We start from the raw sequence: 24,643 nt of genomic DNA, 5'->3' as shown, positions 1-24,643 counted from the left end.
GGGACTGTCACACGTGCAGAGATTTCACCTGAGATTTTGCTACAGCGTTCATCTCCAGCTATGCTTGCTTTGCAGAGAGTTCCAGCCTGGGATGTCTGAGCCAGAGCACAGCTCCTCCCTCACCCTTGTGTAAGGGGAAAGAAGGACATGTGCACTGGGTGTGGGAACAGAGGAGGCAGGCTGAGAGGCTTCCCCAGGGCATGAGAAAGGTGAGGGGAGGAGGAAAGCATGGCTTGCCTAGAGACTAGTGGAAGATAGAGCTCTAGTATATACTTATCCCAACAACTATTTCCATCTTAAACAGCCTGAGCTGCCTCCAGCAAAGAGGTTTTTGTCTGTGTGCTCTGGGGAAACACATGTAAAGGCAGTGCTGGTTACAACTGCCCTATCAATGTTTTTATTTAAAGGATGTGGATTGACTGGGTGCTGAGGAAATGAAAGGGGATGCTCACAGAGGAAAGCCTCTGCTCACTGTGTAAGCATATGTTTACTTAGAAAATGTATGAAAATGCATTTCAATTTTTGGTAAAAATGAACTTCCATCATATGAAGTAAGACAAATGGATTTTCATCTGATTTTTCTAAGTGGTCGGGTCCTGAGCTTGTCCTGAGGCATTTCTCCCTTGGGAATCTCCCAGGAAGAGTCTCCTCCCACCGGGGCAGTGTGCTCAGGCTGTTAGCACCTTTTAGGAGGCCACCTTCCCTCAGCACCAGCTGGACTGGTTTGTTCCACACCTTTGTTTTGGGGTGAACTGAGGCTGCTGAAGCTGAGGCTGGCACTGCTCTCTGTGTCACTGTCTCACGCCGATGTCACACTGATGTCATGCGGCCTCCCCCGGGTTCCGGGCTATCCCGGCAGGCTGCAATGGATCCCGATAGCTCAGCCCTGTTCAGCACAGTCTGTCCGAGCTCCCAGGCAGCTCCTAGCTGCAGGCCACCTTAGCAAGCTGAGGTGATATCAGCTCTTAATGATTATCAGCTCATTTTATGATTTCAGCTCTTTGCTTGCTAAGTGCCTTAGGCAGATGCAGGGAGAGAGAGGAGAAGGCTGTGTGAGGTTCCACAGGAGCGTCTTTATTGAATCTTCCACGAAGGCTCTCAGGGACAGCTGTTCTGCTGAGCTGGGCAAAAGTAGGGCTTTTTGTAGGATACAGGAGTTTTAGAAATTGTCCAATAGTAAGGGTCAAAGGGAAAGTGACCTATAGTCTTACAGAGAGACAAGCAAGTGTCCGAAGGCAGGGAGAGGGGCTTCAGCCATCATGACTCGGCGTTTCCTGTCTTAGGCTGCTGAACGCCAGGAGGCCTTGCGGGCCCTGGGCCTGCTGCACTGAGGTGTGTGTGCTTTGTGCCGCTCTGCCACTGCAAGGACACTGAATGAGCATAACAGCACCGAGCAATGACCTACACCTCATCTGCTGACATCAGCAGGGATTCTCATGTTGACTTAGGGAGCAGATTCTCTGAAAATGCCACGTGTGTGTGTACTTTGCTGCCCGTGTGAAATGGAGCATGTGCTGTAAGAGAGCTGCCCAGCAGCCTCTGCCAGCTCTCCTCAGCCCCGTGCCACCAGGAGCCTGAAGCAATGGTAAGCCTCACCTATGGATTAACCAGATGGGACACAGGGTGGGGTGGGAAGCTTGGGATCACTTTGACCTGATGAACCAGATCCTCTGGATGCATTTCAGCTGGGCATATCTGTGCAGGCTGCTGCTCAATCCCAAGGCGAGTGCCTGCAGCCATGCTCCAGTTTATCACGCAGCCTCTGACCTGGGTCAGATGTCTTCGGTGAGCTAATGCCTCCCAGGCACACCCCTGCCTGATTTATGTGAACGCTGGACTGGGTGAGATCAGTGAGGGAAGGTAGTGTTACAGCATCATCGTGTTTTCATTTGGTGGATCCAGTTTGCTTTATTCACCTGTCCTCTTCTGCCATTGTAATTACATTGTTTGTTTTGGAGGGGGTTGCTTTCCCAATCTTTGTCCTATCCCAGAAAATGGAACAGCTTTTACTTCTGTTATGATGGTTTCAGAATGAACCTAAAGCATGGGACCATATTCTTACTTTTTTTTATCCAGAAAACCTTTCTATTGAGCCTAAAGTCCTACTCTTAAAGGAGTGGCAGAGAAAACAGGATCAAGCTCAGGTTTCCATTTCTACACATATTTGAAGAGCCAAACCCTATTTCTGCAGAAACGAATGGCTTTAAAAATGGCAACAAATAAAACTAGCAGTCAAATATATAAAATTTGATGGTAAAAGTCAGCAGTCAGTGTTACATAATTGTCCCCACACATTTGAGAAACTCAGCCTGCCCTTTCCAGCGAACCCAGCCTTGCCCTTTCCTGCCAGCCTGGAGACTGGAGGCCTCAAGAACCTCCTCTGCAGTTGTACTTCAGCAGTAATCCCAAGGAGCATGTTTTCGTCTGGTCAGACTTTCAGTTTTCTATCAGAGTACCTGCCTTAGAGACTGGCTTCCTTCTGTGTGTAAACACAGCACCTGATCTTGTGTGCTGCAGTGACAGAGTGACAGCAATGGTAACACTGACATTTTCTTTCATAACTAAACCACATTTTTCTTCTTTCTTCTTTTCTTCTTCTTCTTTCTTGGGTTAAGTTTATCACATTTCTCCATTCATACACTCTGACAGGTCATGGAATGCCTTCTTATTACTGAGAGGGAAAATGGCTCTGATTTTTTTCACAGGTGTTAAGGTCAAAAGGGACCATGTTGACACCTCTGACAAAATACAGAACATAGAGTTTCTCTGAGTGAGTCCTGTATAAGGTCCAGTAATCTCAAGAGGAAATAATGAAAAGGTTTCTATGACATTCAATCTTGATATAAGACTTCATGTGGTGAAGAATCCACTCCACTCCACAGTGAGATCCTCCAATTTTTAATTAACTTTGCAATTAAAATTTTGTACTTCAATTCCAATAGCAAATTTTCTAGCTTCAGTCTTACATTGCCAGACCTTACTGCTAGGCTCTGTAGTAACTACTGTGAAAAATGCTCTCTCCCCACAGAGATGGGGTTGCCCATACTATCTTTGATAATGTAAAATTACTTATCACCTTATATTTATTAGACTTTAAAAGGATATTTTGTTCTTTTTTTGGAGTCCTTTACAATACCCCTTAAACAGCAAACTACTGGCTTTTGTCACTTGGCAAACATAAATCAGGTTATTTGGGGCCTCTCCAGTTACCCTCTCTAGAGAATTTTCATACCAAAGGTCCACCTTAAAGTAGCTAACTCCTATATGTGGAAGCTTAAATAATAGCTCTGCCTATTTATAGCTAAGTTAAGTTTTCCACTTACTTCCATCTTGGTCTTGTGTGTAACCTCTGCCATGCCTGCCATTTCTGAGCAGTGAGCACCCTGGGAATTCCTGTGACTGTGCCCTGAGAGAGGAATGCCAGGGCATTCCCACTACCTGGGGCAGAAAACTGACAGCACATAGGGGAAAAAAAAAAAAAAAAAAGGCTGCTCAGAGGGAGTCACTGAAGAGCAGGTGGGGTCTCTGAGCAAGTATGAATTAGACATGGTTTTCGTCATTTCAGTGTCTCTGGTCATGGTCATGGTGTGATAGAGACGATGAATTGATTGATAACTGTTCATTTATAAAATCATATGCCTGAAAAAGGTTATGTGGCACTGGACTAGGCACAAAGGGAGAAGCTCTTTCACATGGAGAGTGGATGCAAGTGGCTTTAGGACTTCTGTGTAATGCATGAGCATTTTGTGAGAGAAGTAAAGGGAGAAAAGTAAGAGATTCTTGACCCACTGATCATGCCTGCTCTTGATATTTCCGCTACAGTCACATTTTATCATATAATCTCTTCCAGAGATTTTATGGCTTAGCCAAGGACAAGGTGACCCTCCAGAAGATGTTCCTGGTCACTCAGCTGCTGCCAGCTCTGGCACAGGAACTATGCTCAGGTCCCTGCCCCAAGAGGTGTCCAGGAATAGAGAGCTTCAGAGTTCTGGGTTTGGCTGTAACATCTGCTACATTTCCAAAGTCCCTGAATTTCAATCGGGAATAGCAATAACAGAGCTCTTAAGGATGGGGAAACAAACAGGGCTGGTTTGCCAAGGGCTTCAAGCCTACTTGTAAAAATTACATCATTGGTTTAGACAGAGTGCTGGAACCTGCCAATGTCTTGATAACTGATTAACATCAAAGAGAGATAGGAGGAGGGATCTTCAGTTTCTGCTGTATCTGAAACAGCCACCCCCATGCCAGAGGCTTTGAATTTTTAATTTGCTGCCCTATCAACACCCAGAAGGGTGGGGCTGGGAAAGGTTTTCCTCAAATAGATCATCAGCAGATAGGGCTGAGCTTGTTCTTGGAGGAGCCCTGCAAGGTAGGCATAAAGAAGGGGATAATTACTTCACAAGTCAAATGTGTGATATCACCACTTCCAAGGACAAAGGGAAGGCTTCAGAAATATGTGTAGAAGAAATGGTGGGATGGAACAAAAGAGACTTTACAAATCTGGACCCAAGCCTGGAGGGGAGGAGGCCCATAACTCCCTCCCAGTGAGCTAACATTGCCCAGTTGCATCTCTCTATACCCCCTTCCATCAACATGCATCAACTGGCCACTCTCTATCTGGGTCCTAGTCCAGCAAATGAACTCATGATTTTCCTAGTTTGAACCTCATTACATACTCTTGCTTCCTTTCAATTCAGTCCACACTTGTTCAGCCCATATCCACACAGTCCAGTGGGACAGTCACAAGTAACCCTAATCACTGAGTCATATTCTGGTCCAGTAAAAGCTGAGTTAAAGTATTTAGAAAATGCATCAGTGTAGCTATTTGCCTCAGAAAAAAATGTGTTGGAACAATAAGGCTTTGAGGGGAAAATATTAGAATATCTATATAATTTTCAACAAAAATCTCAAATTCTTAAAGGCTGCATGACTGCATGGTGGAACATTAGGACATGGTGTCTGGCCTATTGTCAACATTTTGGTCAGTTATCTCTAGTGCAGGGCACTGGACAACTGAGAATAAACTGGCTAAGGAGCAAGCTGGAAAACAAATGTCTATGGCTAATATCTTACTAAGAACTTGTTTATATAAACAAACATATAATTATTTACTAGTGGGGCATTTAAGGATACAACAACAAAGAATTTTGTTAAGACGAAAGATTAGATTTATTTGGGATCATGAAAAATGTCTGCATTACCATAAATCAATGAGGACTTTGTCTACACACTTGATTCAGGCTGAGATTCATAGAGCTGGTAGCTAACATTTATTCATTACTGTTTTTCTTATAGGAAATCTGAAATAGGAAAATTTAAGAAGGTCATTAGGGACAATAAGTGAGTAAGGTTGATGTTTTACTTAAAAAAAAAACAAACCCTAATGAGAAAGGGAGTAATTTCTCTCCCTGGAATATCACAAATAGTAAACCAGAACATGGTAATTTCAATTATGGGGATAAATTACAAGAAAAACTGCCACAAATCAAAATAATATCAGATTAATTACTAACCTGAGATCAAATAGTGGCTATGTCTCTTTGCCACTAGAGGGAAATGTATAGATCAATTTATAGACTGTTTATCAGGAATGTTTTCATTTTGCATTGTAAACAAGACGGGTCAAAGCATTGCCTGAATGATTTCTTTTCCAAATGGTTATATATTTTTAAGCAGAGAATTTTATTTAGAAATGAGAGCTGGAGAGCTCATGGCATCGAAATCCTTTCCATGATTAATTGCTATTGTTGCTTGGAAATTAATTTCCCAGACATTAATTTGACAGAATGGCTCAGGCTGGAAGGGATCACAGGGGTCATCTGCTCCAACCTCCCTGCCCAGACGGGGTCATCCCACAGCACATGGCACAGGATTGTGTCCAGATGGTTCTTGAATATCTCCAGTGAGGGAGACTCCACAGCCTCTCTGGCCAATCTGTTCCAGTGCCTGGTCACCCCCACAGTAAAGAAGTTCTTCCTCATATTCAGGCAGAACTTCCTGTGCATCAGTTTCTGCCCTTTGCCTCTTCTCCTATTGCTTGGCACCACCAATAAAAGCCTGGCTCCATCCTCTTGGCACCCTCCCTTTATATACTTCTAGACTGTATTTGCTCCACTACAGTTCACAGCTTTTGAACTTTATCTTACTTTTGCCACATTGAACTCACTTTCCTTTTGGAAATACAGAGTACTCTCCTTGGGACAGTGAGAAGGGCACACTGGCCTAGGGTCAGCTCAATCTCCAGGGTTGCAGTATGCCTCTGCTCTTTTTCAGCTCTGGCATCAGCCACTGGCTGGGTCACTCATGTAACCCCTCTGTGACTTAAGTAAGCATATAAATCCCCATGAAATATAACCAAGGAGATTGTTTAAATAAAACACCACTACCCCTGCTTATTTCCATCTGAGTAGATTGACACTTTGAGCAAATTTTTTTAAAACGTGTACTTCCAAGATAAGCATATAAATACAGCTACTTTTAGTGATTCTCAACATACAGCACCTTCCACAGACAGATTTTTTTCCCAGCTCTCCAAGGGCCCCAGGGAGCAAAAGGTGAAGATCCTCTTCCTTGTTCACTTCCCACACCCTGCTCTCCGCCAGGTTGCTGGGCTCCACACTTCACCCAGGCAGACACACTCCAGCTTCTGGGAACCCCCCATGCCACAAGGAATTCCTGCTCTGCACAGGAATGGGTGCAGTGTCCTCAGAGATATGGCCTCTTGATTGGTTGGCAAGCTTGCTGGATGAACTTGAATTAGAAACATATGCCAACATTACCTGGGCCAGGCTCCTCATTCTTCATCTTGCTCAAAAGAAATAATGTTAGACCAACCATATAGCATAAACAAAGTTGATTTTTAAAGTTGAAATTGGTTATTTTAAAGTCATGACTATTCAGTAGGAGCAGTTTTGAGAGTAATAGTTTTGGGATGCTTGAGGGGTTTATTTTATGTCATACAGAATATTAACCCCATTGACACTGGCTTCTTTACCTTATGGCACCTGTGCTGGTTTTGGCTGGGGTAGAGTTAATTTTCTTCACAGTAGCTGGTATGGGGCTTAGTTTTGGGTTTGTGCTGAGAAGTGCTGATAACACAGGGATGTCTTAGTTCCTGCTGAGCAGTGCTGACACAGAGCCAAGGCCTTTTCTGCTTCTCACACCACCACACCAGCAAGTAGGCTGGGAGTGCACAAAAAGTCGGGAGGGGACACAGCTGTCTAAAGAGATACTTATTCTGTGCCATAAGGCATCGTTCTCAACAGTAATGTAGGTGGGGTCTGCCCTTTGCTGACTGGATGAGCATCATTTGATTGGTGGTGAGGAATTTCACCTCCAATAATGTTTCCATTTTTATCTCATCTTTCTTGGGTTTTACTTTTCTATCTCTTTGTTATCCTCCCATTCTGCCCCGCTGCTCTCCATTTATTGATATTGATTTTGTTACTATTAATTATTTTTAAAATTATATTTATTTTAATTATTATACTGTTTTTATATCAACCCACATGTTTTCTCACTTTCAGAGAAAACATTTCTTCCCCCATCTTGCCAGGGAAGGGAGATGGGTGTGAGTGACTGTGTGTTGCTTAGCTGCTAGCAGGGGTTAAACCACAGCAGTATCACACCTTGGAAGTCAATTGGTGAGAAAAGCCACTGTTAAGAACAGCCCTGAAGAGCAGAGCCATTGCTGTCTTTTGAAGGCCACCTAAGCTGGCCCTGCTTTGAGCTCGGTGTTGGACAAGATAATGTCCAGAGGTGCCTTCTGACCTAAAGACCTGTGCAAGAAGCACTGCTTGCTTTGGATTTACTTATATAAGGTATGTTTCCTCTGTGTCCATGAACAATATTGTGAGTGTAACAGACTCCTCAGTTCAGCTCAACTTATCAGCTGCTTAAGACCTTTAAAGGAATTCCTGATTCAGTGAAGATTTCCTTACTACATACTGTCAGCAAAATTACTTAAAAGCTTCAAAATCTTTAAAGAAAATAATTTAAATACATCTATTAGTTATTGGACTCACTTCTCTGATGGCATGTGAATTCCTTGAACAAAAAAACTGGGAAATTAATTACTTTTTCTGTTTTGCTCTCAGTCTTTATTTGATAAACACTTCTATTCCTTGGATAGAAATTTATTTAAAACAGTAAAGAAAAGGCATTGCAAATGTCCACATCTACCACAGGTGAATTCAAACCTCCAGAAGGGCACAAATCACCCTTGTTTGCTGTGGAAGCACAGGGGGGGATCAGGACTGCTCTGTGCAAGGGCAGCCAGAGCATCAGGAGGGCCCTAAGAGCCAGATCAGATTGTCAGACTTTGGGATGGGAAACAGAAGTGTGAGGGATGATCCAAGGAAATACACAGTAAGACAGCAGCAGCACTTGGCAGCAGTGCAGGGTGTGTAATCCAGGCCTCCTGACAATGTCTCATGCCCTTTGCACTAGTAACAATAACCCCCTTCTAAACCAAAGCTAATGTTTGTCTGAGCCTGCTACATCTCCCTGGGTTGTGTAGGATATCCTTCCTCTACATATCCCTGCACCCCAGCACCTCGGAGTTTCCTTCCTCATGGCTTTCTCCTGTTAAAGCTGAACATGATTTGGCTACATAGCACCAGGGAGATAATTTCTTTCCTTAGACAGTAGCTTGACAGCACAAAACAAGCTCAGAAGGCATAGAGTCCTTCTGCAGGGAGCACATAAAACCCCTGCTGGCAGGTGCCTCAGTAACTGGCACGTGTGTCTCAGCAGACCTCAGCTCGGGTGCCATCAGATGGAGCTCATCTGGCAGCATTGCACTGAGGCTCTCATTCTTTGTTAAATTTTGTGTTATTCTGTGACTCTTCTACATATCCACAACTGTGACCATGGCGTTCACCCTGATGGTGCTGACAAGACTCCTGTACTGAGGAGTCTGAGATATTAGAAGGATGTGACAACCACACCTGTGACACCCGGCCACATACACGAATAAGTGTGTAATTAAACACTTTCACACGATGAGCTGTGTGGGACTCTGGCTGCTCCAGTGAGGTTTGATATAATTGGATTAAACAGTGGTAAAAGGCCACCAAGGCTGGAAGATCAAAGCCCAAAACCTTGCTTAGGAGGTGCCTAATATGTTAGCAAAATGCCTGAATGTCTTTGATTCACCTCTTTGGCATACATTATGTAACAACACTTTCTCTACCTGACCACATGCTACTTTTCAAGAGGCATTCTGCTCCATTCAAAGCAAAGTTGATTTTTTTCAAGATTGATATTGCACAATATTAGTGGGGGAGGGTGTGAAAGGCAGGATGTTAGGGAGGACATCATCTGACATCCAGGCAAAGGGTGCCTATTTCAGCTGTAAAAGGAACAGAGGCGATATTTTGAAATCTAAACATCTCCAGAAACAGAAAGAATGATGGTTCTCCCTTTATAATACATATTCATAAATAAAATGATCGTTGACAAATGAGTTTTAAGCCCTGTCTTGGTTTGAAAAGACAGGTATCTGCTAAGGAAAGGCAGGAGCTTCCCTTGAAATGGAAAACAAACACCCTCCCTCTGGATCATTATAAGTTTGAAATTAAAGGACTCTCAGGCAAAGATACAGGAGTAAGAATAACAGTTCTTTACTAGGAAAAATAAAAATAAAAATGCAGTACTACAAAACACTACTGACAGAGTCAGAATGTGACCTGACACCCTGTGGGTCAGGGTGTTGGTAGCAGTGCAATTGAAATGGTGGCTGCAGTCCTCCTGGAATGACAGATGTGGTTCTGTTGAAGCAGGGATCTTGTAGAAGGGTGGAGTTTTCCTCTGAAGGTCTAGGGGTGGTGTAGATGGGCCTGGTGTTCCTCTGAGAATCCAGTAGAGAAGAAAGCTACTCCTCTGCGAATCCAGTGGGAAAAGCCTGCTGTGGTGTTCCAAACCTCAGATTATATCCAGTTAGGAATGTTTGGCTCCTCCCCCTGGGTAAAGCATCCCCTAATGGAGTGATGTGATTTTAGCAGCCATGCAGTGACACTCAATGGCCCATTAACAGAAGAGATCTCCTGGAGGGAGGATTGGTTGTGGAAGAGATAAAGAAAACTGCCCCACCTGGTTTTAACAGATGGCAATAGAATACACACCCCTGACCACGTCTTCCATTTGCAACCTAAGACAAACCCATCAGATTTAAGAGAGGTGAATTTTTTAATTGGCAGAGAGCCATTCATTTCCTAGATTCAAATTCACCTAAACATGTAGCTGTTGCTGGAACTCAGCTTTCATTCTCCCTCTTGACTATAAACAAATAAATCAATACAAATTTTGTACTGGACCTCATTGATGCCTTTTGGCCTGAGTTTGGTTTAGTAAATGAAGGGATATGAAAAAAACCCCAACCTTTTTGTACCAAAATCAAGAAAAAGTAAATAACTGAAAGGAGCATCCAAGTGCAGCCAAAAACTATTTCCAGTTGTGAAATCCCTGAATAACCAGTCCAGCTTTTAATGATTGTTATGAAGTTCTTTATGTAATTATAGAGAAGCATTATGTGCAGCAATCAATTGCTATGGTTCTTTGCTTTCTGGAATTTTGTTTTGGGGGGAGGTTGACCCAGTTAGAAGCACAACAAGGCAAACTACTGCATTTGATTTACAACCCCTCACATTGCAGGTGTGAGAGAGCTGGGCGTAGTCACATGGAGTTTCATTATCCAGCATTGTAAAACAGCTAGACTTTGTGAATTAAAAGAAAAAGCCTAGTTTTCAAAACAGTCTACTCATTTTTTTTTCTTCTTCTGAAATGTAAGAAGCTGAGAAGGCCTGTAGGTCACTTCATAAGGACTGCATGAGTAGCACTGATTATGTGTCCCTGGAGAGGCCAAGAAAACAGGAAAAGGAGTCAGCCAAGAGGCATATTTAAGAGAAGGTTCTCAAACTTCCCTATTACCTTTGGGATTGTTTCCAAATTCTAAAGCTAAGAAAGAAAAACCTGGACTTGGCAAAATAAATAATCAGCACTGTACAATATGTGGTGTCCCAGGATGATTTGTGACATTTAGTAATACTGTATGTCATGAACAACACTGAGAGAATAACCCACAGAAATACAGATGCCTGAAAATTGCTTCTAAGACCACTTGTAAATGAACAATTAAATCAAAATTTTGCCCATTTTATAAGCAGTGTAACACAAAAAGCCAATGTTTTCTGTTCACAAAAGAGCTATTGCAAAAGGGAAATCTCAAAAATATTCTTACTGGATATTACTTGGAAGGGATAATTTTGATATTTTTCATAATTTGTTATTTTTATTTTAAGATGGTTGTGACTAGGAGAAATGAATCTCATTATATAATTCCTTATCATTAATTACACTTAGAGTGGTCTTACTGGCCACTCTAAGAAAAGCAAGTTTAGTATTTTACTTCCTCCAAATGGCCATATACAGATGGTTCTTACAATTGTTTTCTCACAGATACCCTGATTATACCCAGTTTAAACATAATCTAAACTAGTCATGTGTATGGGGCACAATCCTTAAACAGTAACAGGGAAAAATGGCTTTTATCACCTATTCTCCACTGCTTGGTGGGGTTATTTTTGTTTTTGTTTTTTTTTTTTTGGTTGGTTTTTTTTTTTGTGGGTTTTTTTGGTTTTTTTTAATTATTTTTTTGTTTTGTTTTGGTTTTTTTGAGACCTAGTGGAAAAAAGACTTTTCTTTGTATTAGAAATTTCCTTCAACAAATATTTTTACACTTTTTTAAGCATCTCAATATGTTTATAATGTCCAGCAAAAGTAAAGTTAGCATTTATTTGCCATAAATCAGTAGCTTTTGTTGATAACACTTCAGGAGAAACTTTTCTATGATACGTATGCCATGTACAGCATTTAATTATCTGTAATTAATGTCATACCATGAAAGGTGATGTAATTAACAACATTTATATACTATGGTTATAGGAGTAATGGACTTTTAGAAAGCAATTTTATCAGTAGAATAAAAGAGGAAACAGAAATTTGCTTCCAATTAAGATTTTATATCTTTATAATAAGCTTGAGCTACACTTCAGCCAAGTTTGAGGGAATGTTACCATGTGGGAAGGATAATGTCCATGGTGAACGGAGGCACTACCTGCTGGTTTTTGGCTATTTCCATGGCATCATTTACTTTCTAGCACAGGTTATGTGCTTGCTGCTGCTATGCACTATTTACAGCATCATGTATGCAATATGATTAACATGCCAGCAGTGCAACTGCAATAAACCTGGATAATCCTTGCCCTAATACTTTTAAATTCATTGTGGATAATAACTATATACACTCCAGGATTATCTCAGATTTAAATTTTCATGTATTTTCATCATACCTCTCAACAATTATATCTCTGTTACAGACCAAATAGTGTCTTTTGCATATGCATATTTCCTGGAGACTGTAGTAGAAAATATGCAGGAGAAAAAAATGGCCCAGTGCCCCAGCAGGGAATCTTGAGTGAGTTTGTGTTTGTGCAAGAGAGATGCCCAGTCCGTTACAAGAGGTCTTAACACTACCTAAATAAAATACAGTGAAAAAAGTAAAAGGTACAGTGCATGAAGTCAGAATAAGATTTGTTTGAAAATTGTAATCTGATTATCTATTACATGCTTTCCCATTCTAATGCAGACTACATCCTTGTTAACATAGATATTGAAGGGAATAATCCTATGTTCAGCTGTATCCCTACCAGATCACCACTGCACACATTTGCAGTGACTGATACCTGGATTCTGCTCTCCCTGGAGCCCTTTCTTCTTGTGTGCTCCAGGGCCAGCCCAGGCACTTCCCTGCTCTTACATGGGTACTTTCCATGGCACACATCCAAATGTAGTAAAGGTATCCTCCTCTGCTCCATCAGCCCTGCCACCCTTTGTCTGCTGATGAAGGACTTTTCAAGGACACTGTGAATGCCAAGCTAACAGCCTTCCAAGAAACTACATTCACTTCCATTGCTGCTACTTAACAAATTAATGCTTAATATGGTGTTAGAATAGAGATACACCATGGTCCACATGCTGTCCTGGCTTAATGGAATAATGAACTACCCCACAACTGGAGATATGTATCTGCATATATGTATGTGGCAGAATAACATTTTGCACAAAAAAAGAAGGATTTTCCCAAACTTACTTTAAGCATCCTCCTTATTCTGGCTTTAAAATTTGCCAATGTATTTACAGAAACAAAAATCTCCTCACCAGGTTGAAGACTACAAAATCTGTGACAGAGTAATCCTGCTATGGTGTGTGCAGAGAAGCAGAACCTCAGGGGGACTCTGAGGAGCTTTGTACCACTCACATTGTAAAAATTGTTTAGAGCCCACTTCTGACAAAAAGCCTGCAACTTTTGTTTTGTAATTTTTGTAAAATATTGCCTAGAGAGTTTGTGGATTCCCCATCCCTGGAGATGTTGAGCACGAGACTGGATGGGGCTCTGAGTAACCCGGTCTAGTGGAAGGTTCCCTGCCCATAGCAGGAGGGTTGCTAGATGATCTTTAGGGCCACTTGCAATCCAAACCACTCAGATTCTATGAAATACCAGTTCCTCTTGTGTTTATCTAGCAAGATCTGAACTCTTGCAAACACAGGGGGTCCCGGAAAGTGGAGTGTTTCCTCTCAGCACAGTGCATGGCAGGCACTGTGTCAGAAGCTGCTCTGGCTGTACCACTAGGGTTGGGGAGGAAAGACTTATGCCTCCCTCTTTGTATCTGCTCAGGGGACACCCAGCCACCACCACTATTATGATAGAGTTCCCAGGAAAAACAGGAGGAAGTATTCTTTGTTAAAGATTAATTTGGCTCATTGTGGCTCTTTAACATTGAAATAAGTAAGGAGGCATAGAAGAGCCTTTGCTCTTTGCTCTTGAGCTAATAAATAATAATAATAATTTCTGGGAGAGCCAGGCTCAAGTCTTTTCCCCAGGTGTCCCCACATCTCCTCAACATAACTTTTACCCTCTGGAATTTTCCTGCCTCTCCCATTTCATGGCCCCTCCTCCCAGGCCTGGCTGTTGCCTCCCTCTCAGGCAGCCCCGGGCTGAGGTATGGGTGCCTTTGCAGGCACTGCTCCCACTCCAGTGCTCCCCACCCCTGCCCAAGGCAGGAACTTACCCGAGGACAGAGATTCCTGACTTGTGAGGCACACACATGCTTGGTGCCAGGAGGGTGGGAAGGCACTCTCAGCACCTTTAGGGGTGCAGCACCATGTGCCTGCCCTTCGCCCTCACCCCAACCTGCTTACAGAGAGAACTTCTTCCCCAGAGCCATTGGAGTGCCTCTTGGCCCATTCCCAAAGGAACTGAACACTGACCCCTGAAGATGGTGGTGATACCTCTTCCACTTCCTCTCTGGGTTACTTTCGAGAAGTTTCCCTTTGCTACTTGGGGAAGGGCTGGTGTGTAGATGTAAAGCCAGGGCTGCACAAATCTATGCATTTGCAAAGTTTTTTGCTCCTTCTTAAATCATCTAAAGGAGGTTAGAAGCTTATAATTGAGGTTTTAAAAGGAGAGGAGAAATCCACATTAAAGTGCTCATAGAAGAGTACTATCAGGGCTTTGTACAGAAGGATGCTTTAAAAAATTCTAATATGTATGAAATGAATGAGCATCTTCCCCCTCAGTATCTTGATTCATACCTGAAAATTTATGTTAGAAGGTATTCTACAAAGTATCTCATAACTGTTTCAGTTTTAGTGTAGAGTTCAAGTTACAGTAGAATAAACACCTGAGCAATGTAAACATGCATGACCTAAGAAAAGGAAAGAAAACCTAAGCATGAGGCTAAGAAAAGGAAAAAAAAGTGCTGTTCTTCTTTCTCAGTAGTTTTTCCTCCAAGGTATATTTTTTACCCCCAGTACCTAATCAAAGAGGCTTCTTATTACTTTGGTGCTAAGTTATGGCTCCCCCATCAGAGGATTGTTAGGCAGAAGACAACAAGGGTGTTTACTTTCCCTCCTTATTGTTTTGCTTTTTTTCCCAGATAAACCATAACCTGGCTGGCTACATGATTTGGGTGCCAAAGGAGGTGTTTGCAAGGCCAGTAGTGAGCAGGCATGTTGTGGTGGCCTCACTTGTGCAACCTAAAGAGCACAGTGAAAGCTGTGGCAGTTCACATCACCCCACCTTCCAGCTAACCTAGAAATATTCTGCCCAGTCTTGCCTTATGCAAACCCACAATACACCCAGCACAACAACTTGCTGCAGCACTCAGAGGAAGTATAAATTCAGTTCTCAGAAGTGAGGAATACTTGTGCTCTCAAGTCAGTGATATTCAGGCATGTTTCCAGAAATATATTATTCTTCTTAAGAAGGATATTCTCTAATACCAGGCTTGGAGATTTGCAGAGTGATAGTAGTATAGCCCAAATGAACAATTAAAATTTGGCAGACTACTATTCACTTCCCATTTAGAATCACAAGAACAATGTCAGAGTTTTATTTGATTAACATCCACTATCTGTAGTGATCAAAGAACTATGTCTAAAAAATTAGCATTTTAGGAGGTCTTTGATAGTCAGCAATAAAATTCTCATACTTAGTCTGAAATCATTCCCATCTGCATTCTTTATTTGCATATAATTTATGAATTATCATTAATGAAATCAAACAGATAGTAAGCACACCTAAAGCATCCATCCAACACAAAACAGAGACTCCAGATAATTAGGGTAACGCTATTATTTTGCTTCTCTGCCCCTCCTGTAATTAGTATTGTTTGTAGTTGGAAAGGGAAAGAATCAAAGACTTTTCAGAAAATACTGTTTTAGTCTCGCCTTACTTCACAATATATTGTTTTAATCATACCTTATGCTTTGTAGGTGGCTTCTGAGCAAACTAAGTTTGACTCCCTTCAATGGCAGTCTATGATTAATGGCTTCATTATGTAGTTCATGTCCAGGAAATGAAAATTTTTACTTCAGACAGACTTCTACCTGCTAAAGGATTTATTCCTATATTATCAACAGAAATCAAAGAACATTACTTTTACAGCAAACACTTTTCTATTGAAGGGAGTAGGATTATTTATTGACCATCAGTATCCTGCAGAAGTCAGGGAGCACAAAAGGTAAGGAACAATTAGTGTAGCAAGAGTTGGCTTCAGCTAATTTCCAACACCAAGACTATCCTTTTATGAATATGAACTTTATAGCATATTGCATTAGCCTACTAAAATATTTTATTTGGGTTTATGCAGTTTTAAGGAAGACTGTTAAGGACATATCCATCATTTATTACTTCTGATGGAAAATTGTATTTCAACAAATCAAACTTTTAATAGAAGAAAATTGTAGATATTTCACACTCACACACACACACACACACACACACACACACACACACACACACACATTTAAAAAATGTGTACGAAAAAAGCACAAAGTTTATAGCTTTCAGACCAGGACTGAGGGTTTTCCATTGGAGTTACAGACCAGTTTTCATCTGGGAATGATAAGATTTGCCCCTGTTCCCACCTCTCCTCGAGCCTGGCTGCCTGGCCATAAACACACCCCAGTGCACCTGCAGGGATTGTGCTGAGCAGCCAGCTTGGTCCACATCTGCTGCAGCAGAAAGCTGCATCCATGGAAAACCCGCAGGAGCTGAGCACTGAGCTCGTGCCATGCCATGCCATGCCATGCCATGCCATGAGGAGGTGAGGGGCTGTCTTTTGCTTTATGTGTCCTTCCAGCTGCAGCTCCTCTGGGACCACGAGAAGAGTGTGTGCTGCCTGGTGCACACGTGGCTCACCACAACCTCGGGCTGCTCCTTCACCAGGGCCCTGAGAGCACAGTGACAGCCCAGGGGAAGTGGTGGCCCTTTCAACAGCAGCTTGAAGATGCTCACTGGAAGAGAGGAGCCTTCATGTTCCCAGGATCAAGGTAGGGCCCATCCTCCTGCATTTTTCTCAGACATTTCAAAACAGGAAAGGCCAACATTTTGTCATAGTTAATGATTGTCTTGTCTTTCTCAGTGCTCAAAGTAACTGGTTCACAAAGACGAGAACTAAAGCTAGTGATTGATAATAGAGCACGCACTTACACTGAGCAGCATTTACCTGGGATGTGATAAGAGGTGATCTCCTTCATGTGTCTGATAGGGACTACTTTCAATCTAATCAGTAATTAGCTGGCCAATATAATTAGAGCGTTTGGCACTAGAATTAATGGCACTGTTTTCTCTTACTCTGGAGCAGGGAGATGAAAAGCAGAACTGTGAATGCCTCAGTGTATCAGAAATGTATTCTTTCATTCCCTGCACAAGTGAAAGACTGTGCAGTAGTACCCATTGCAGACTCCAGTGTCCCACAGCAATAGTCACAAGCAGAGAAATCTGCCCGCAGCCTCCATCATCTATGAGACACGGATGGACAAAATTTTAAAATTGACATTGAAATCAAAATTAAAAATATTGTGGCAACCTAAGCAAAACACGTTTTCAGAAGTCAGTTTTTCAAAGCAGCATACAGAAAGCATGAAAGCTGGCAGTCACTCAGTGATTTGCAGGAACTTGATAGCATCAGTGTAGACTATCTTACAACTTGTCCATTCTTGCATTGGCAGAAGTGGCTGTATTTCTTTTCCGAAATTAATAAATTATAATGCCAAAAGAAATATTTAAAATAAACTTTAAGCAATATTTAAATAAATCTCATGTTTGGCAAATTGCTCATGTGCAGAAATGAAGTAGAATAGTCCCACAATGACCCGATACAACAGTGGATTAAAGGACAGTAGCAGAAGCTGAAATTGCAACAGTAGTGGTTTTAGGTTTAGATTAACTGCAAAGGATTTCTGCAAGCATTCTGCAGGTTCTGTGCAACACAGTGAGACGCTGAAGTTTAAAGATGAGTTAATGACAACTCACCTGCATGTCAGCTACCCACAGTAGTACACAGAATATGGAAAGACAGCAAAATGTGACTAGGAAAACACATCCAAATCTGTCTCTCTGGGATTACAACTGTCTCAATATTTTGTGCATTAGTGATACCACACATAAGATGACAGGGGCTTTTCTTATGCACTGAAATGTTTACAAGTTAGATATTAGCCATGTGAAAAATTGACTCCTGCAAAGTGTGTACCATTAGTCCTCAGAAACCTGCTTCAAAGAAGAATTCAAGTTAAAGCACAATAGTTTTTGAATAGTCGCACATTCCCACACAGAATTCCCAAAACTGGTTGGACAGGTGAATGATGCAGGGCAGTGTGTACCATTTTAACTCAAACCTTTAAAGCCTTTTGTCAAAACTGTCAATATCTCAGCATGTGAGTGTGCTGTGGGTGATGATATCCCACCAAGTAGACAGTTACCATTACTTAGAAGTGCTTCTCCAAGGATATCAAATCAGGCTATTGAAGATGCACTGCTAATAAAACTGTCCACACATTGTAGGGGGATACAATATAAGAAAATAAAGGTAGTATAGAAAGTAATCTTACCCCTTAAGGAGTTGCAGCTGAGCCAATTATTAGAGATTGGGAACAGGCCTGACTTTAACAGATCACAGCTGCAGCCAATAAGCAGAGTGTTATAACAGAGTGGATTGGTTGGTTGAGGGGAACTGGAGTCAGTGACTGTTGTGAGGACAAGGAAGAGTCAGTGCCTAGAGGAGATGCCTACAAGAAACATCAAGGTGATACAAAGCTCTAGCAATATGATAGTAGAACTCTTGCACTATAATGACAACAGCACATCATAAGGCAGGAGTACTGTAATTCTACTGGTCTTCAGTACAAAATATCAAAGCTGATGAATTTTGTAGTTATGAGATATCATTTGGTCCATGTGTTTGCTAGCCTAACACTGACCCTTCTCTTTTTCTGGCTGAGGGCATGCACCCAGAGCAGTACTGTCTGTGCTGCTGAGCTGCCAGCCCCAGGGAGCACTTTGTCCCTCTGGCAGCACCTTCTAAGGCAGCTCTGAATGAAGAGCAACATGTACAGTGCCTGACAGGGACCTGTGAGAGTGCATCAGCATCGGCTGCTTAACCTGCTGCAGTCAGTAGCTGTATGGGGATGGTTTGTATGATATGTGTATTAACTGGGTTTAACTGAAGCACAAGATCTCTCCCAGGCTTTATTGAAAATCCTTCTGATGAGAAAGGAAAGCCTTTTACATCCCCAGCTCACCACACAGCCATCTTACTCAAAGCATCAGCGCAGCTCTTCTATAAACTCCTGCATTATTTTTCTATGCTTAAAGAGCACATGTTGACTGGCAGCAGCTGAGACATGATAAAAGCTGCCCAGGAAGCATGAAAAGTGGCATCAGACTGTGTGAGCCTTCAATAATCCACTAATCTTTTTGAACACATTCTTTTGTTTCGGCAGACTTTAGTCATTAGACTTGACACGTTTCACATATTACAAAGCTGATCATGATTGTGTAGCTGGCTAATCCTCAGTTTGAAGAAAGATTGATTTTTAAACTAATATAAAAAGGCTGTCAACTTAAGCAAGGAGGCTCTGTGTTTCTAAGCATATGATATATTTTGCTTTTACAGCATTATCAGAGATGATGCAAATGATAGGTAGGTTTGCATAAAAGGGAAAATGCATATACTGTGAGCACAAAACTGCTTCACAGCCAATGAGCAAAGTAGAAATGGGTTTGTTTCTCTGTCAACATTTACTCATGGTCGGTTAGATGACAAGTCTGTTTTAGTAGGTATGATTGATTCTACCTTTGTCTTCTGTAAAGACAAAGGTAGAATCATAGAACCATGTAGGTTGGAAAGCACCCTAAATATCATCAAATCCAACTGTTAACCCAGCACTGCCAAGTTCATGATTAAGGCATGTTCCTAAGTACAATGTCTACATAACCTAACAAAGTCAGGAATAAAACTATAGGAGAAGTATCAATTAACATCTATTTTGATGCATTTATGCCTTAACAATAAAATTTAAAAATAAGAATGCGTTTTTAATGTTAGTATTCACAGAACAGCCTATTTTTGCACAACTATGTAGGATTTTCCATAAAATATTTTTCACTAAACTAAATATACAATGCCCACTAGGTCCTGCAGAATTAATCAACACTTTTTACAGGTTTCCAGACTATTAGAAAGCAGGTTATTGTGAGGTCATTGAAAATTAGTTATTAACATTGGATTTTTTTGGTGAGCATCTCTTAAGAAGTCCTTTAACTATACTTTTTAAGTTCTCAGAATAGAGTTTCATTATTTCTTCCTGATGTCTGAGTTTTAATCACTGTTCATGTCACTGAAAGTCTTTCAATTTCCATTAACAGAACTGAACTCATTACCAGGGCATAAAGATGCTTCAGACCAGACCACACAGTAAGATCCCATTCCTTTTCTGATCCTCATTTTCACCTATGAATGAATGCTGAAAATCCAGGAGGGAACTGTTTCCTGCCTGAAGAGGGGTCTGGGAGAGATTTTGAATCCATCTTCAAGGTTTCTTCATCTGAAGATCAGGCCTTTTAAATCTGCTTATTGAATATAAATTTATATATTTAATTCTAAGTTGCCCACATTCATTCTTGCTAACTGGATGCACAGTAGTCACTGATAGATTCAAATGATGATATTTTAAAATGTGCATACAACATTACATTTTGTGACAAGCTTCTAGTGGCCATGGCTGCAGACCTTATACAAAACTGAAATAAGTCTAAATAAGTTATTATCTAGATAATGAACTTGAATAACATTTTTAACCCTTCATTGATGTTACCATTTTATAACCAGATTTGCTTTGCTCTTCCACACTATTTATTAAAATAGTTACCTTCTAAGATTTTGAAAGAATATGATCACTGATGCAGTCCAACTCCTAGGATATATGACAACACTTTTTCTCAGTAAGGCAGGCCAAGATAAGAACTGCAGCAAACCCTGAGGCTTGCTGTACTGTCCAGATGTTGAGATTTCAGTAGAAGATGAGTGCTTTATCCTTAAAGCAATGGGATTTTCCATGTAAAATGCAACTCTTATGATGATAACAGTACACAAAAACCTCTGTGTGGTTGATCAGCATAAAGTTTATGCCACACTTAGACAATATTTTAAAACTTAAGGAAGGACTTCACTTATGTACAGATGTACTTATGTACAGGGGTTCTGCTGTGCACTATAATGAATTCACCCAGTGGAACTTTAATTTGCATACATTATCCTATTATCATGCCTCTCCCAAAACTTTATTAGCTTGAGTGTAATATTGCCTGAATGTAGTTAGACTGCTTTCAGAAATTAGTTATTTCATGCAAAGCCAGTACAAAAATTACGGATTTTTTTGAGCTTTGTTGGGTCTTCCCAAGCATATTTTTCCATGTTGGCACTTGTATGATCTTTATTACCGTCTATACTGACTAATACTATATTTAGCCTCTTACACCAGGAGATTCTCATCAGTGTATTATATATTAATCAGAATTATTAATCAGTAACTTGTCCTGCATCAGTACAGAGCAGAATTTGTACATGGAAAAATGCAAGTCATTTAATTCGCTCCAGATGGGAGATGGATGGTAAGTGTGAAAACTCAGCAAGCAGCAGAAATGAAAGCCTTGGCTAGTGGTTTTCCTTTTATTTAAGCAAAATGGGTCAGTGTCTTATACTGACTGCAAGGGAGAGGTGAGAGAATGTGAAAGTTGCTCAATGACAAAAAGTAGAAATCTCTTCATCCAGATCCTGCTTGGGCCACACAGCTTTCTCCTGAATTGACTATCTTCAGAGGTATCAAACTAACTGAATGACCTCTTTAGTCCCAGGCCTGTCTGAGGGTTAAGATGCCCATAACATCAAATCCAGCCCTGTGGGGGCTTGGTCTCTGAAGGCACACTGATCTGTCTATTGCATCCCCTGCACCAACAGGAGCTGCTGTGCAGAGGCAGCAATGCACTTTTGGTGCTTCAAGCAGGAGGGAAACAATCCCTTACCAACACTTCTGTGGCTCTGACACAGAGTGCCTGAAGACCTTGAATGGCTGATTCTAGTTGCAAGAGGGTGCTGTCCATAAGAATGATTAGTTTGTTATTTGTTGTTTCATTGCAGTCTAGTAGTGCTATGCAGAGCACCCTACAGGCACAAATTACAGTCCTCACTCTGGTCATAAAAGATTGCAATCAAAATTTCAAAATATATTGGGCAGAAATCCAGCGTTAGATCCACCTTTCTTTAGAAAGCGTCTCTCTCTATCAAAGGGCCCTACACCAATTCACTCTGAGCTAAGCTCTCCCCACCCTGAATAACAGCATTAATTAAGAGAAGTTTTTTGGCAAATTGCATTTCATACAGCCGCTTAGGTTGACCTAATTAGTGCTTGGCAGTCTCTGTAAGGAAAGTTAGTCAGTGAAGAATAAGACACTGTGTTGCAGTAAACAACTCAATGCAGGCAATATCTGGGCAGTCTAAAGTAGCCATTTGTAGCTCTTCAAAGTTAAAACTAAAAAATGGTCTTTCTTTGTTGCTAATTTTCTAAGTACTTTGTAGGCCAAAATTAAATGGTGTATTTGTTGCAGCCCAAGTATTGCCCGAGATGCGTACAGAAAACTGGTGAATCATTTCCTGTTTGCTGCATTGTTGCTTCACAGCTTTCCCTCAGCAAGGGAGTGATGTTGCCCAAACAACCTGGGAAGCACATCTGAGCGCTCAGTTTCACCCAGTGTCATGGTCCCCTCGTGGCTGCAGGGAGCTGTGTGCTGGGGCAGGCACAGGGACGGGACTGGAAGGAGCTGGGCAGGGGTCAGTCCCACCCAGCCTTGCCCTGCAAACCTGCACAAGGGGAGGAGGCACTACTCCATGATGCAGGTGGCTTGAGGAAGGCCACTCTCCCTGTGATGCTACTGATAACAAATGGTTAGAGGGAAGGGGGAGCCTTCAGTTCCTTTCTGGGCTTACCTGGCATGTGGATGCCCATTGCAGTCCAGCACAGGGAACTTCAGCAGTCCTTACAGACACACAAAAGACTGTTGAAGTTGAGCCAGGAATGTCACAATGGCGATAGCAAAGGCCCAAGTCTGTAGCAGGGTCCTGATGTGTGTCTGCACTAACTGCTGAAGTACACAACATGAAGTAATGAAGGTGTCATGCTCAGAGTCGCTCACTGCTGCCTTTGCTGAAGCAGTGCTTGAAGGTCACTGGCAGGCACACAGTCACAGAAACATTGGTTAAAAGAGGCCTGAGAAGGTCGTCAGCTCCAACCTCTTTCTGGAAGCAGGACTACCCCTGTGACTTTGGTCAAATCCTGTAAGCATCCAAGGACTGAGACCCCCCCTGCCCTCCCAGACAACCTCTTCCAGTGCTGCACTGCCATCCTGGTGGGAATGGTTTTGTCATGTCCAGTCTGAATCTCCAGTTTGTGGCCATAGCTGCATGTAATATCATCTGCCAGCTCAGAGACATTCAGTTTTTTCATTTGCTTCTGACATATCAATATCTTCACTAAAGTCAATAAATACTCCATCTAGCCTGCTCCTCCCATTGGTATACATAGTCATTTCCTCACAGACTACAGTCAGCTTTGTCAAGGATTTACCCTTAGTTTGTCTTTCCATCTTTATGTAATTGGAAATGATCCCCAAGATTCATCAAGCATCCTGACCTTTCTTTCTAAGGGCTGAGGTGAGCTTTACTTGTCTATAGCTCCTCTTCCCAGGCTTCCTTCTTGCCTTGACTACAGATAGATGTAACATTAGCCTTTTTCTAGTAAGAACAACAGCTTCCACTCCCTCGGTTTTACTACTGTCTTCATCTCAGCAGTTGTTTAGTAACTTTTCTAAAGCCTCTCACATTAATTGTGTTTTATACATGTTCTACAGACTCCTGCCACTTCAAAATCATTCCTGACTGTTCCTACCAGTTTCCCCTTGGAGAACATACCATCCATGTCCTTTACTTCCTTCATTTTGAAGAAAGCTGCCTGGTTGGAACACAAGTTGAGAGCCATTGAAAGGAAGGACAGTTATGCAGAGAGAAAATTAACATAGACTGATGATAAACACTGGTTGTCTTCTTTTCACTGAATAGAGGTTAACATTTTCAGCCTGTAAGATATGTTTCAAAACTTGATTATTTGTTCCACTTACTTTATTGTGTCCTGGTTTTTGTTTTTTTTTTTTGGGAGGAATATAGCCTGCCAATTGCTGTTGCAACCAGCTTGCCATAACATAATTTACACTTCTCTTTTGGGTACTAGAGACAGTGTTTCATGAAAGAAGCATTTTCTAAATTACAGAAATTACCTTAATGGTTATTATGCTTTACTCAAGTTAAATTCTCTCTCCCAAAATACAGAGTTTACTTAATTAATGTTTTGGGCATGCCAAACGCTTATATATACACTATATAGCTGAGTGTAAAAATCCAGGAAACGCTCCTTATATGACTTCACCATGCCATTCATATATCACACAATAATGAGGATGATAAATAACTGAATATAGAATTTACATCACAGAAGATTTTTTTTATAAAACAAGTTTATTTAGTCTCTTAAGTCACAAAAGTGATTCTTAAATTTTCTGCTTGCTGTACATCTGATGTAAAACAGTCAAATGGTTGCTTCATTCCTATACTAATAGCTGAAATCTATACCTGAAATGAGAATATTAAAAAAAAAAAAGCAGAAGTCAACAAGGGCAATCAGTTATATT

General features: G+C 41.4%; 1 long non-coding RNA gene across 1 annotated transcript; it reads left to right on the top strand.

Annotated features, from left to right (window-relative positions):
• Positions 1–672: 672 nt before the first annotated feature.
• On the top strand, positions 673–24,133 carry LOC141729180 (uncharacterized). Its single transcript, XR_012580486.1, has 4 exons — positions 673–1,585; positions 16,704–16,893; positions 20,273–20,321; positions 23,810–24,133. It is a non-coding gene; the product is annotated as an uncharacterized LOC141729180 (long non-coding RNA).
• Positions 24,134–24,643: the final 510 nt, after the last annotated feature.

This window comes from Zonotrichia albicollis, chromosome 5 (genome assembly GCF_047830755.1).
Source record: "Zonotrichia albicollis isolate bZonAlb1 chromosome 5, bZonAlb1.hap1, whole genome shotgun sequence".
NCBI lineage: Eukaryota > Metazoa > Chordata > Aves > Passeriformes > Passerellidae > Zonotrichia > Zonotrichia albicollis.
Note: the sequence above shows the minus strand (reverse complement) of the source record. Positions and strands in the feature narration are given on the sequence as shown.